The sequence below is a fragment of the Brachypodium distachyon genome, chromosome 5 (genome assembly GCF_000005505.3).
Source record: "Brachypodium distachyon strain Bd21 chromosome 5, Brachypodium_distachyon_v3.0, whole genome shotgun sequence".
Classification (NCBI taxonomy): domain Eukaryota; kingdom Viridiplantae; phylum Streptophyta; class Magnoliopsida; order Poales; family Poaceae; genus Brachypodium; species Brachypodium distachyon.
In genome coordinates, this window is record NC_016135.3 from 6,971,009 (window position 1) to 6,981,837 (window position 10,829).

Here is a 10,829-nt window from a genome sequence, read left to right on the forward strand (position 1 = left end):
ATCGGATTCAACTTTAATTCGTGATATCTTTCTCTAGCAAGCTCCGAATCATGTGCCGTTTGATTTGTTGCAAAGTACACTTTAAATCCTTCCCTCTCAGCTGTATGAATGCTTGATTCTTGTTGGCCCTCCCGTTCGCCTCCATCGTATCTCATCTTCACCTTGGACTTGAAAAGCTCGACAAGATGCCTACGTAATAAAACGAGACAAGATAGTAGTAGCTCCGCCTCTTCATAAATATGACAATGAAAACAATTACTACTTGAATTCACCTGATTATAAATCTTGTCAAATATTATAGAATTGAGGGCACCAAAGGTCGTATCCATGGTTAGCATGTCCATATCATCAGCTCCGTTAGCGAGCACGTGCTCAGAATGTCTGGGTACGCCGACCGCCTGAGACAACTGGGAATTGAGATTCCTAATGAATTAGGCATTGACCGGGTTCTTCAGTCACTACCACCTAGCTATAAAAGTTTTGTGGTGAACTACAATATGCAAGGGATGGATAGGACACTTCCTCAGCTCCTCGCGATGTTAAAAACTGCGGAGGTGGAAATAAAAAAGGAGCATCAAGTGTTGATGGTCAATAAGACCACCAGTTTCAAGAAGGCAAAGGGTAAGAAGGGAAATTTCAAGAAGGGTGGCAAAACTGTTGCCACTCCCGCGAAAAAGCCCAAATCTGGACCTAAGCCGGATACTGAGTGCTTCTACTGCAAGGGAACTGGCCACTGGAAGCGTAACTGCCCCAAGTACTTGGCAGATAAGAAGGCTGGCAACGTCAAAGGTATATTTGATATACATGTTATTGATGTGTACCTTACTAGTACTCGTAGTAGCACCTGGGTATTTGATACTGGTTCAGTTGCTCACATTTGTAACTCGAAACAGGAGCTACAGAATAAACGAAGACTAGCAAGAGATGAGGTGACTATGCGCGTCGGGAATGGATCAAAAGTTGATGTGATCGCCGTCGGCACGCTCCCTCTACATTTATCTTCGGGATTAGTTTTAAACCTTAGTAATTGTTATTGTTGGAGATATGCCCTAGAGGCAATCATGTGATGATGTTATTTCCTATGTATTCATGAGTTATTGTTATTGTCCTTGAACATCATCACTGATATGTATCAATAAATACGTGATTTGTTTGTGAGACTATGTATTCTATGATGTTGTTCTAATGGTCCCTAGTCATTGAGGTTATGCGGACACATAATCTAGACTAGCAATGTGAATCAGTATGATGACTATGTTTCACAAGTCATAGGGCAAGGTGTTGCCGACTGATAGCATGGACTCGACAATGAGATTGTTGAGTCGGACAGACCCGCACTGAGACACAACGAGATGATTGTCATTGGTTAGTCTCAAGTACGATGTATATGCCAGTCCTAAACCTGAGGTCATCGTATGAGCTTGGGATGTGAATCGGCCTACTTAGGGGTTGCCAAACGCTACTCCGTAACTGGGTGGTTATAAAGGTAGCTTTCGGGTTTGCTGAGAAACATACTGCGAGTCATGGTTGATCAAGATGGGATTTGCCCCTCCTGTTCGGAGAGATATCTCTGGGCCCTCTCGAGTGATCAGATTCGGAAAGCATGGCCATGCGACTTGGGTTAAGTGTTAACCCGTTCGGGAATCTGTATCACAGGAACGAGAAGAGACTCGAGCAACTTGAGTCGGTGCCAGTGGACGAGTAAGGTGTTACTCGGGCCCGCAGTCCGAGCTCGTAGTCGTGGCCGACTGACCGCGAACCTGAAGGGTCACACGCTTAAGGGGTGGGAACCGAGTTGGATCGGATCCAACTCGTATCGGGCTTGGACTCCTAATGGGCCTCAAGTGTTGAGCCCACTAGGGACGTCTATATAAGTGGAGGAGACCAACCCGTCTAGGGTAACCCCAGTTGAGACGCGAGTTAGACTCGGCCGTCGCACCTCCACGCCCAAAGCCTTGCGATCGGATCTAGCAGTCCGCCGCACGGAGTTCCTCCCTGTACGTGTGGATACCTCGGAGGCGCGGCACCTGCGGCGCTTGGACGAACTGTTCGTGGGATCGGCGAGGAGGAGCAGGCTGTTCGACTACTCGGCATCGACGCGCTACATCGACTCTACTTCCGCTACGGGTCTGCGCGTCTAGTGGTAATCTCGTGATCCATTATCTACAGCATTGATCCGGGCGGAAGCGGTAGAAAATTTTATTTTGTGCTAGCGTAGCATACCGCGTTCCCCAACAGTTATTTGGTGCCTGCGTTGAGCATGAACATTATATCAGGATCTTGTTTAATGCAAGACGGTTATTCATTTAAATCAGAGAATAATGGTTGTTCGATTTATATGAGTAATATCTTTTATGGTCATGCACCACTTGTGAATGGTTTATTTCTATTAAGTCTCGATAGTAGTGACACACATATTCATAATGTTAATGCCAAAAGGTGCAAAGTGGATAATGATAGTTCAACATATTTGTGGCACTGCCGTCTAGGTCATATTGGTATAAAACGCATGAAGAAACTCCATTCTGATGGACTACTTGAATCACTTGATTTTGAATCATTTGATACATGTGAACCATGCCTCATGGGTAAGATGACTAGAACCCCGTTTTCAGGCTTAATGGAACGGGCCAGTGACTTGTTGGAGATCATACATACTGATGTGTGCGGACCAATGAGTGTTACAACGTGCGGTGGATATCGTTACTTCCTAACCTTCACAGATGACTTGAGTAGATATGGGTATATTTACTTAATGAAAAACAAGTCTGAGACATTTGAGAAATTCAAGGAATTTCAGAATGAAGTGGAGAATCATCGTAACAAGAAAATTAAATTTCTACGATCGGATCGTGGAGGTGAATATTTGAGTTACGAGTTTGGCACGCATTTAAGACAATGTGGAATTGTTTCACAACTTACGCCGCCTGGAACACCACAACGCAATGGTGTGTCCGAACGTCGTAATCGTACTTTATTGGATATGGTACGGTCTATGATGTCTCTTACTGATTTGCCACTGTCGTTTTGGGGTTATGCATTAGAGACAGCCGCATTCACTTTAAATAGGGCACCATCTAAATCCGTTGAAACGACACCGTATGAATTATGGTTTGGCAAGAAACCTAAGCTGTCCTTTCTTAAAGTTTGGGGATGCGAAGCTTATGTAAAAAGGCTACAACCTGATAAGCTCGAACCCAAGTCGGAAAAATGCGTCTTCATAGGATACCCTAAAGAAACAATTGGGTACACCTTCTATCACAGATCCGAAGGAAAAGTGTTTGTCGCTAAGAACGGGTCCTTTCTAGAGAAGGAGTTTCTCTCGAAAGAAGTGAGTGGGAGGAAGGTAGAGCTCGATGAGGTTATTGAACCTTCTCTCGAATTTGAGTGTAGCGCAGCACCAGAAACTGTTCCCGTGCATCCTGCATCAGCTAGAGAGGAAGCTAATGATAATGATCATGAAGTTTTGAATGAGACAACTACTGAACTTCGCAGGTCGACGAGAACACGTAATACTCCTGAGTGGTACAATGTTCGTGTCATGAATGTCATGTTGTTGGACAACGATGAACCTGCGAATTATGAGGAAGCGATGATGAGCCCAGACTCCGAAAAATGGTTAGAAGCCATGAAATCCGAAATGGGATCCATGTATGAAAACCAAGTATGGACTTTGGTAGACTTACCGAATGACCGAAAGGCCGTTGAGAACAAATGGATTTTCAAGAAGAAAACAGATGCTGATGGAAATGTTACCGTCTATAAAGCTCGACTTGTCGCAAAAGGTTTTCGACAAATTCAAGGAGTTGACTACGATGAGACTTTCTCACCCGTAGCGATGCTAAAGTCTGTTCGGATTATGTTAGCAATTGCTGCATTTTTCGATTACGAAATTTGGCAGATGGATGTCAAAACCGCGTTCCTTAATGGTCACATTGAGGAAGAGTTATACATGGTTCAGCCCAAAGGTTTTGTCGATTCTAAGGATGCTAATAAGGTATGCAAACTTCAGCGTTCCATTTATGGGCTGAAGCAAGCATCTCGGAGTTGGAATCTCCGTTTTGATAAGGTGATCAAAGGGTTTGGATTTGTTCAAACTCACGGAGAAGCTTGTATTTACAAGAAAGTGAGTGGGAGCTCTGTAGCATTTCTAATACTGTATGTGGATGACATATTGCTGATTGGGAATGATATAGAACTTCTTAAAAGTGTTAAAGGCTATTTGAATAAAAGTTTTTCAATGAAAGACCTTGGTGAAGCAGCTTACATATTAGGCATCAAGATTTATAGAGATAGATCAAGACGCCTGATAGGACTTACACAAAGTACATACCTTGACAAAGTTTTGAAAAGGTTCAAAATGGATCAAGCAAAGAAAGGGTTCTTGCCCATGTTGCAAGGTAAGACATTGAGTAAGACTCAGTGTCCAGCTTCGGCAGAAGATAGAGAAAAGATGAATAGTATCCCCTATGCCTCAGCCATAGGCTCTATTATGTATGCCATGCTGTGTACTAGACCAGACGTGTGTCATGCTGTTAGTTTGACTAGCAGGTACCAAAGTGATCCAGGAGTGGAACACTGGACAACAGTTAAGAATATCCTTAAGTACCTAAAAAGGACTAAAGAAATGTTTCTCGTTTATGGAGGTGACGAACAGCTCGTCGTAAAGGGTTACGTCGATGCTAGTTTTGACACTGATCCGGATGACTCTAAGTCTCAATCCGGATACGTATTTATTTTGAATGGTGGTGCAGTTAGCTGGAGGAGTTCCAAGCAGAGCGTTGTGGCAGCATCAACAACTGAAGCGGAATATGTGGCTGCTTCAGAAGCGGCACAGGAAGGAGTTTGGATGAAGGAGTTCATATCTGAACTTGGTGTGGTTCCGAGTGCGTTGGATCCCATGGACATCTATTGTGACAACACTGGTGCCATAGCCAACGCCAAGGAGCCGAGGTCTCACAAGAATTCCAAGCATATTAAACGCCGGTTTCACACTATTCGTGAATATGTCAAGGATGGTGACATAAAGATTTGCAAAGTACATACGGATCTGAATGTCGCAGACCCGTTGACTAAACCTCTTCCACGAGCAAAACATGATCAACACCAAGACTCCATGGGTGTTAGATTTATTACAATGTAAACTAGATTATTGACTCTAGTGCAAGTGGGAGACTGTTGGAAATATGCCCTAGAGGCAATAATAAATTTGTTATTATCATATTTCATTGTTCTTGATAAATGTTTATTGCCCATGCTATAATTGTATTGATTGGAAACTCAAATACATGTGTGGATAAATAAACAAATACCGTGTCCCTAATACGCCTCTACTAGATTAGCTCGTTGATTAAAGATGGTTAAGGTTTCCTAACCATAGACATGTGTTGTCATTTAATAACGAGGTCATATCATTAGGAGAATGATGTGATGGACAGACCCAAACCTAAACATAGCTTTTGATCGTGTCGCTTAAGTTTAAGTTGCTTATGTTTTATTATGTCAAGTATTATTTCTTTAGACCATGAGATCATGCCACTCCCTAGTACCGGAAGAATACTTTGTGGGCATCAACCGTCATCTCGTAACTGGGTGATCATAAAGGTGTTTTTCAGGTATCCCAGAAGGTGCTTGTTGGGTTGTATGGATCAAGACTGGGATTTGTCACTCCTTGTGACGGAGAGATATCTCTGGGCCCTCTCGGTAATATAACATCCTAATGAGCTTGCAAGCATGTGACTAATGTGTTTAGTTGCGGGGGTATTATATTACGGAACGAGTAAAGAGAACTTGCCGGTAACGAGATTAAACTAGGTATGGCGATACCGACGATCAAATCTCGGGCAAGTAATATATCGCGAGACAAAGAGAATTGGATACTGGATTAATTGAATCCTCGACATAGTGGTTCAACCGATGAGATCTTCGTGGAATATGTGGGAACTCTTATGGACATCCAGGTCCCGCTATTGGTTATTGATATTTGATCATGTCCACATGTTCTCGAACCCGTAGGGTCACACACTTAACGTTTCATGTTGCTTGGGTTAGATGAGATAAATGATGATGATATCGAATTATGATTCGGAGTCTTGGATGGGATCCTAGACGCAACGAGGAGCTCCGGAATGTTCCGGAGATAAAGATTTATATATGGAAAGTTGTTTTCAGGGTTCTGGAAAGTTTGGAATATTTCCCGGTTTTGACCGGGAAGCTTCTAGAAGGTTCCGGAGGGATCCGGAGGGTTCCACCTTGAGGCCCACCTATCCCTGGGCTAAATGGGCCTGTGAGGGAGCACCCTGGCCTTAATGGGCCGAGGGGCTAGCCCACAGGGCCCATGCGGCCAGGAGGAGAGTCCTGGCCGCGGGAGAGTCCTGGCCGCATGAGAGTCCTGGCCGCCGGAGAGTCCTGGCCGCGGGATAGTCCTGGCCGGCCACGCCTCCTCTACCCCTATATAAATAGAAGGGGGGGGCAAGGGAGAGAGACACCCCAAGCTTTCAGTTGGATCTCTCTCCCCTGAGCCCTCCTCTCCTCCTCTTCTCACGCGCACGGCATAGCCCTGCCCGTGAGAATATTCACCATAGTCACCACGCCGTCGTGCTGCCGGGATCTCGTCTACCTCTCCCTCTCGCTTGCTGGATCGAGGAAGGAGGAGACAACGTGAAGCTGAACGTGTGGATACCAAGGAGGTGCTGTCCGTTCGGCACTGAGATTGATCTCATTGAAAGTTCCACTACACCAACAACGATCTCGTGATCGTAACGCTTAGCGGTCTACGAGGGTATGGTGTTCATGATCCCTCTCGTTACATACATCTAGTATATATATTCTTGGGTTTTCTTCCGCACTTCTCGTAGGAAAATTTTTGTTTCCTATGCAACGAACCCAACAGCCACCCAGCGCATTCTTCGAAGTAATTCGTGCCCCATCCATCAAAGAAGAAGCCGACGCCCTTGACGAAGCTACAAAGACCAGCATGGTCATCGATGCTCCACCCTCTTGGATGACACCGATTATCCGCGGCTTGAAAGGCGAGGTGGACGAAGAAGCGGAAGGCCCAAGCGCCAAAACTCTGCTCGCAAGTGCATAACTCCTGACCGGGGAGCTGAGCTCCTCCAGGAAATCCATTCAGGAATATGCGGCCACCATCTTGCGCCAAGGGCCACCGCGGCAAAAGCCCTACGTCAAGAATTCTATTGGTCCACCATGGTGCAAGACGCAATCACCATATTACAGAAATGCGAAGCTTGCCAAAAAATGGCTAAGTCAATCCATGCACCTGTGACTTCCCTGAAGAATATCCCGATAACATGGCCATTTGCACGCTGGGGAATGGACCTCCTCGGGCCTTTCCCCGCATGCAACGGGAGCTGCAAGTACCTCGTGGTGACAATTGATTACTTCTCCAAATGGATAGAAGCAGCGCCGCTTGCCAAGATCACGTCACAGGCCGTTCATAAATTTTCTGGGAAAACATCATATGCCGATATAGTGTCCCGCGAGAGCTAACCGTGGACAACGGCAAACAGTTCGACTGTGCGAAATTCATCAAATTCTGCGAATGCCTTGAGATCAAGCTGCACTTCACATCCGTAGCTTACCCCAAGAGCAACGGCGGATGCGAAAGGGCAAATGGACTAATCCTCCAAGGACTCCACCGAAGGGTAGAGCACACGGTTAGCAAAGCAAGGGGAGCATTGGGAGATGAACTTGCTAGCGTGGTTTGGGGCATACGCACCTCCGTAAGCCGTTCCACGGGTTGAACACCATTCTCTTTGGTATATGGAGCCGAAGTAGTTCTTCCCGCCGAGGTCGAGTTCCGCCCACCTCGGGTCGAAAGGCTCCAAGAAGCCACCCCAATTGCCGTCATCGAAAATGAAGAGCATCACAAGACGGCCATCGATCTTGTGGAAGAAGCTCGTGACAAAGCCCTCATGAGGCACGCTGTCTACGATCAAAGCGCCGCACGCTTCTACAACACAAGGGTGCGGGAATGAGCCTTCTCCCAAGGAGACCTCGTACTGAAAAAGAATGTCGACCCAAAGCTCCAGCGCAAACTCGACCCTAAATGGGAAGGACCATACCGCATCGCCGCAGTATTGGGAATCAGTGCATACCACCTCGAGAATATGAAAGGACAAAATCTTATCCATGCCTGGAACGGCGAAAAGCTCCGGCGTTTCTACGCCTAAGTAGGACCTTCAAGGGCAATCCTTGCCGCTCCCAAAAGGAGATCATCAGCGCCCAACCGGCCTCTTCCCTACGAAACTTCGAGGGATCATAAGTGCCAATGAGACCACGTCTACATAAGACTTCTAAGTGCCCATCGGGCCATACCTTAAGACAAGGAAGCAAGGATAAATAAAGCAAGTCTTTGAGGAAAAATTAAGAGTGACATGAGACACTCACACGACTCATCGTCGTAAAAGAGCCGCTGCCCCTATGCCGCTCACCGAGGAACGCGGAAAGGCCTCCGATGGCCCGAGAATCCTCTAAAAATGTCCACGGACATAGGTCGCTACTAGCAAATTGTTCCTTGGTAGATCCTAGCGTGCCTCGAGGCCATCCACCAAGTAGAACCAAGTCCCCCGAGGACCGGAAGCTCCTTAAAACGCATTTAAGGGGAACCGTAAATAAGCGAGTTATGCATGAGCTTACTTACCTCGAAGAACCATGTTACCCGTATGCGAGATGTCGCGCGTGGGCCTGCATGATAGTAACCGGGTTAAGGCTCCATAATAATCGTGGGAAAGCATAGCTTCCTGAAGTCCGAAGAGGGAAAATTCCGCATGAAATTTCCCCAACGGCAGGTCGAAATGTCCGGATCACTACCGGCATATCGATAGCGACCCTCACAAGGGTACTAGGACCCATGGTTCGTAACCATGGCCTAAGGCACCGAAGCCAAGTCGTGTCCCAACAGCGACAACAATTGTGAAGGGGCGCGTAGAGATAAACAAAAACTTTTCCTACGCGAACTCCCAAGATCTAGCCGAGGTAGAAGGCCACGAGGATTACCACTAGACGCGCAGTTGCGGATTATTGATGCGGCGCCTTGATGCAGTGCAGTCCCTCGATCCGATCCAGCCGATCCAATCCCGCGATCGTCGAAGTGCTGAACGTACAGCACCTCTGCCGGTATCCACACGTGCGAGGAGGAGCTCCGGCGGCGGACTGCTAGATCCGGTGCGACGGTTGAACTGAATCGGGCTAGGGTTCTCAACGCATGAGAGTGGAAAAAACTGTGCCCTTTAGGCATCCCACGCCCCTGCTTATATATCGAGTGGAAGTGGGCTCCAAGCCTTGTGGCCCATCCACCCTGCGAGTCCAACTCGCATTGTCAGCCCAATTCCAGTTCGGGTCCAACCCGACCAAATACTTGCTCCCGCTCTTAAGTGTGTGACCCCACAGGCTCATGGCGACTTGGACACGATTGGAGTCCGACTCACAATCGATCAATCGGTAGCGGCTCCTAGCAGAACGTGCCGACTCCCAAGTACCATCGAGTCATGACGACGTACCTTCCAATGTGACATACGTCTTAGTCCCTTTTTGCCTCACGATATACCTTGTCGAACTATAGGCGATTAATCGTCATCCCTTTAATAGTTCAACTCTCTTCTCGATCTGTGATATACGATTCATCCGACTAACTCTTAGTCGATCGACCCAGTTAACAATTAACCAAGTCGCGCATGGCCATGCTTCCCGAATCATATCACTCGAGAGGGCCCAGAGAATATCTCTCCAGTCGGAGGGGCAAAATCCCATCTTGGTTATCCACATCACACAGCTTGATTCTCAGTCAACCCGAACTCTGCCTTTATAACTGCCCTGTTACGGAACAACGTTTGACAGAACCTAAGTTGGTGATCCACAACTCGGATTGTGCGATAACCTCAGGTCTAAGGATTACATTGATTGAGACATGCAAATGACGACCTACTCGTTGCATCTCAATATGGGTCAGTCCGACTCGCTAAACTCTTTAGCCGAGTCCGTGTAAGCTGGAATGACATCACCATGCCCATGACAAGTGGAACCGAGTCATCAGCCAACTTTCACATTAGTCTAGGTTATGTGTCCAGCACAACCTCAATGACTAAGGACAATTTAGTATGAACAACATGAATACATAGTTCCACAATCAAATCACATATTCAATGATACATATCAGATGTTCAAACAAGGACAACTCAATAATATTTATGAATACATTGGGAATTACATCATACATGATTGCCTCTAGGGCATATTCCCAACAAATTGATGACACAAAAGTGTAATCATAGCGAACGATCGCGAGCTGTATAAACTGAGAACATTTCCGATAATGTCGACTACATGGTGAAACATGAGAAATACATGCTGAGCTAAGTTAACATTTCCGATAATGTTGACTACATAGTGAAACATGAAACACAACAAAAAAGCTGCTTTACAACCTCTATGACTAAAAGCCTAAACATGCTAGCCATGAGGCTAAGTCAAGTGGAGATATGCAATATCGCATAAGTAAGCAGCTGAGGTACATCACCACCTCCGAGGGCGACGAGGCTCACACCTCACCATCACCCTCCTAAAGAGCGGGCTCAAGGCAATGCACGAAGCGTCGAGCCCGAGCACGAAGAGGAGCACCCTGGTCCGCCAGAAACTTCTTCGCCCCGTGAGACATCTCACCATCAAGCCCGCTCATCCCGGCATCGCCGTCCAGGACTGCCGCAACCGCCGACGAAACAAGTCGTGCACCCGTACTTAGGAGGCACTTCTTCAGGGTAGGCTCGATGAGCTCCACCTGGGAAGTAAGCACCCTGCTCGCCTCATCCACC

General features: G+C 46.7%; 1 pseudogene; it reads left to right on the plus strand.

Annotated features, from left to right (window-relative positions):
* LOC112269366 overlaps positions 1-4,747 on the plus strand; it is a 40,099-nt pseudogene extending 35,352 nt beyond the window's left edge.
* Positions 4,748-10,829: the final 6,082 nt, after the last annotated feature.